Source organism: Hyla sarda, chromosome 1 (assembly GCF_029499605.1).
Source record: "Hyla sarda isolate aHylSar1 chromosome 1, aHylSar1.hap1, whole genome shotgun sequence".
NCBI classification, from domain to species: Eukaryota; Metazoa; Chordata; class Amphibia; order Anura; family Hylidae; genus Hyla; species Hyla sarda.
This window is the reverse complement of record NC_079189.1, coordinates 5,876,315-5,882,054: the sequence shown is the minus strand read 5'-3', so window position 1 is coordinate 5,882,054 and position 5,740 is coordinate 5,876,315.

Genomic DNA, 5,740 nt, shown 5'->3' with positions numbered 1-5,740 from the left:
ATATAGGGATGTATATAGTAATGTATATAGAGATGTATATAGTGATATATAGTGATGTATAGCGTGATGTATATAGTGATGTATATAGTGATGTCTGTAGTGATGTATATAGTGATATATAGTGATGTATATAGTGATATATAGTGATGTATGTAGTGATGTATATAGAGATGTATATAGTGATGTATATAGTGATGTATGTAGTGATGTATATAGTGATGTATATAGTGATGTATATAGTGATATATGTAGTGATGTATATAGAGATGTATATAGTGATGTATATAGTGATGTATGTAGTGATGTATATAGTGATGTATGTAGTGATGTATATAGTGATGTATATATAGTGATGTATGTAGTGATGTATATAGAGATGTATCTAGTGATGTATATAGTGATGTATATAGTGATGTATATAGAGATGTATATAGTGATGTATATAGTGATGTATATAGTGATATATATAGTGATGTATATAGTGATGTATATAGTGATGTATGTAGTGATGTATATAGTAATGTATATAGTGATGTATATAGTGATGTATATATTGATGTATATAGTAATGTATATATATAGTGATGTATATAGTGATGTATATAGTAATGTATATAGTGATGTATATAGTGATGTATATATTGATGTATAAAGTAATGTATATATATAGTGATGTATATAGTGATGTATATAGTGATGTATATAGTAATGTATATATATATAGTGATGTATGTAGTGATGTATATAGTGATGTATATAGTGATGTATATAGTGATGTATGTAGTGATGTATATAGAGATGTATATAGTGATGTATATAGTGATGTATGTAGTGATGTATATAGTGATGTATGTAGTGATGTATATAGTGATGTATATATAGTGATGTATGTAGTGATGTATATAGAGATGTATCTAGTGATGTATATAGTGATGTATATAGTGATGTATATAGAGATGTATATAGTGATGTATATAGTGATGTATATAGTGATATATATAGTGATGTATATAGTGATGTATATAGTGATGTATGTAGTGATGTATATAGTAATGTATATAGTGATGTATATAGTGATGTATATATTGATGTATATAGTAATGTATATATATAGTGATGTATATAGTGATGTATATAGTAATGTATATAGTGATGTATATAGTGATGTATATATTGATGTATAAAGTAATGTATATATATAGTGATGTATATAGTGATGTATATAGTGATGTATATAGTAATGTATATATATATAGTGATGTATATAGAGATGTATATAGTAATGTATATATATATATAGTGATGTATATAGTGATGTATATAGTGATGTATATAGTGATGTATGTAGTGATGTATATAGTGATGTATATAGTGATGTATATAGTGATGTATGTAGTGATGTATATAGTGATGTATATAGTGATGTATATAGTGATGTATATAGTAATGTATGTAGTGATGTATATAGTGATGTATGTAGTGATGTATATAGTGATGTATATAGTGATGTGTATAGTGATGTATGTAGTGATGTATATAGTGATGTATATAGTGATGTATATAGTAATGTATGTAGTGATGTATATAGTGATGTATGTAGTGATGTATATAGTGATGTATATAGTGATGTATATATAGTGATGTATGTAGTGATGTATATAGTGATGTATGTAGTGATGTATATAGTGATGTATGTAGTGATGTATATAGAGATGTATATAGTGATGTATGTAGTGATGTATATAGTGATGTATATAGTGATGTATATAGAGATGTATATAGTGATGTATATAGTGATGTATATAGTAATGTATGTAGTGATGTATATTGTGATGTATGTAGTGATGTATATAGTGATGTATATTGTGATGTATATAGTGATGTATATAGAGATGTATATAGTGATGTATATAGTAATGTATATATATATATATATATATATATATATAGTGATGTATATAGTGATGTATATAGTGATGTATATAGAGATGTATATAGTGATGTATATAGAGATGTATATAGTGATGTATATAGTGATGTATATAGAGATGTATATCGTGATGTATATAGTGATGTATATATATATATAGTGATGTATATACAGATGTATATAGTGATGTATGTAGTGATGTATATTGTGATATATATATATATATAGTGATGTATATAGTGATGTATATAGTGATGTATATAGAGATGTATATAGTGATGTATATAGTGATGTATATAGTGATGTATATAGTGATGTATATAGTGATGTATATATATAGTGATGTATATAGTGATGTATATAGTGATGTATATATATAGTGATGTATATAGTGATGTATATATATAGAGATGTATATAGTGATGTATATAGTGATATATATAGTGATGTATATATATAGAGATGTATATAGTGATGTATATATATAGTGATGTATATAGTGATGTGTATATATATAGTGATGTATATAGTGATGTATATAGTGATGTATATAGAGATGTATATAGTGATGTATATAGTGATGTATATATAAAGGTATGTATATCGTGATGTATATAGTGATGTATATATATATATAGTGATGTATATAGTGATGTATATATATATAGTGATGTATATAGTGATGTATATATATAGTGATGTATATATAGTGATGTATATATAGAGAGATGTATATAGTGATGTATATAGAGATGTATATAGTGATGTATATATAGTGATGTATATAGAGATGTATATAGTGATGTATATAGTGATGTATATAGAGATGTATATAGTGATGTATATAGTGATGTATATATAAAGTGATGTATATCGTGATGTATATAGTGATGTATATATATAGTGATGTATATAGTGATGTATATATATATAGTGATGTATATAGTGATGTATATATATAGTGATGTATATATAGTGATGTATATAGTGATGTATATATATAGTGATGTATATAGTGATGTATATAGTGATGTATATAGTGATGTATATATATATATAGTGATGTATATATATAGTGATGTATATAGTGATGTATATATAGTGATGTATATAGAGATGTATATATATATATAGTGATGTATATAGTGATGTATATAGTGATGTATATAGTGATGTATATATATATAGTGATGTATATATATAGTGATGTATATAGTGATGTATATATAGTGATGTATATAGAGATGTATATATATATATAGTGATGTATATAGTGATGTATATATATATAGTGATGTATATAGTGATGTATATAGTGATGTATATAGAGATGTATATAGTGATGTATATAGTGATGTATATATATAGTGATGTATATATATAGTGATGTATATAGTGATGTATATATATAGTGATGTATATAGTGATGTTTATATAGTGATGTATATAGTGATGTATATATATATATATATAGTGATGTATATATATATAGTGATGTATATAGTGATGTATATATATATAGTGATGTATATAGTGATGTATATATAGTGATGTATATAGTGATGTATATATATAGTGATGTATATATATAGTGATGTATATATATAGTGATGTATATAGTGATGTATATATATAGTGATGTATATATATAGTGATGTATATAGTGATGTATATATATAGTGATGTATATAGTGATGTATATATATAGTGATGTATATAGTGATGTATATATATAGTGATGTATATAGTGATGTATATATATAGTGATGTATATAGTGATGTATATATATAGTGATGTATATATATAGTGATGTATATAGTGATGTATATATATAGTGATGTATATAGTGATGTATATATATAGTGATGTATATAGTGATATATGACTGTATTATCCTATGATATACGGTGCAGTGATCCCTCATGTTATTGGAGGTTGCGAGGTCTCAGCAGTTGATGTGATGGAGAAGCTGGGGGGGGGGGGGACACCCGGGGGAACCAAACAATAAGGTGAAATAATAACTGAGGGCGGGAGAGGTGAAGGGGTTAATTACAGATCACTGAGACGTTTCCAGGGATCAGCGCCAGCGGGTTCTGCACGACGTACAGAAGACTATTATACGGTGTAATGTTTTATATCGTACTATACCATTAAACCGTACTATATAATACACAAGGCGAGACAGTATAACAATATAAAGGTCATATCCGACTGCTATAATAATACACAATATAATACGGAGGAGAATATTATATATTATAACAAACTGTATATATTATCAAGTATATTATTATGTAATACAGACTGATGTAAAATAATAATAATGTACAGCAGGATAATACAATAAACAGTATAATACAAGCTTTATACTATAACAGTGATCTTCAACCTGCGGACCTCCAGATGTTGCAAAACTACAACTCCCAGCATGCCCGGACAGCCAACGGCTGTCCGGGCATGCTGGGAGTTGTAGTTTTGCAACATCTGGAGATCCGCAGGTTGAAGACCACTGCTATATATCAGTCAAGGTTTATAGTCTGCTGTATCCTCTGTATACACACTGCTCAAAAATATAAAGGGAACACCTAAACACCACAATGTAACTCCAAGTCACTGACACTTCTGTGAAATCCCACTGTCCACTCAGGAAGAACACTGATTGACAATCAATTTCACATGGAACAGACAACACGTGGAAATTATAGGCAATTAGCAAGACACCCCCCAATAAAGGAGTGGTTCTGAAGGTGGTGACCACAGACCACTTCTCAGTTCCTATGTTTCCTGGCTGAGGTTTTGGTCACTTTTGAATGCTGGCGGTGCTTTCACTCTAGTGGTAGCATGAGACGGAGTCTACAACCCACACAAGTGGCTCAGGTAGTGCAGCTCATCCAGGGTGGCACATCAATGCGAGCTGTGACAAGAAGGTTTGCTGTGTCTGTCAGCGTAGTGTCCAGAGCATGGAGGCACTACCAGGAGACAGGCCAGTACATCAGGAGACGTGGAGGAGGCCATAGGAGGGCAACAACCCAGCAGCAGGACCACTACCTCCGCCTTTGTGCAAGGAGGAGCAGGAGGAGCACTGCCAGAGCCCTGCAAAATGACCTAGAGCAAGCCACAAATGTGCATGTGTCCACTCAAACAGTCAGAAAGAGACTCCATGAGGGTGGTATGAGGGCCCGACGTCCACAGGTGGGGGTTGTGCTTACAGCCCAACACCGTGCAGGATTTTGGCATCTGCCAGAGAACACCAAGATTGGAAAATTCACCACTGGGGCCCTGTGCTCTTCACAGATGAAAGCAGGTTCACACTGAGCACATGTGACAGAAGTGACAGAGTTTGGAGACGCTGTGGAGAACATTCTGCTGCCTACAACATCCTCCAGCATGACCAGTTTGGTGGTGGGTCAGTCATGGTGTGAAGTGGTATTTCTTTGGGGGGGCCGCACAGCCCTCCATGTGCTTGCCAGAGGTAGCCTGACTGCCATTAGGTATCGAGATGAGATCCTCGGACCCCTTGTGAGACCATATGCTGGTGCGGTTGGCCCTGGGTTCCTCCTAATACAAGACAATGCTAGAACTCATGTGGCTGGAGTGTGTCAGCAGTTCCTACAAGAGGAAGGCATTGATGCTATGGACTGGCCGCCCGTTCCCCTGAATCCGATTGAGCACATCTGGGACGTCTCGCTCCATCCACCACAGACTGTCCAGGAGTTGGCGGATGCTTTAGTCCAGGTCTGGGAGGACATCCCTCAGGAGACCATCCTCCACCTCATCAGGAGCATGCCCAGGCGTTGTAGGGAGGTCAT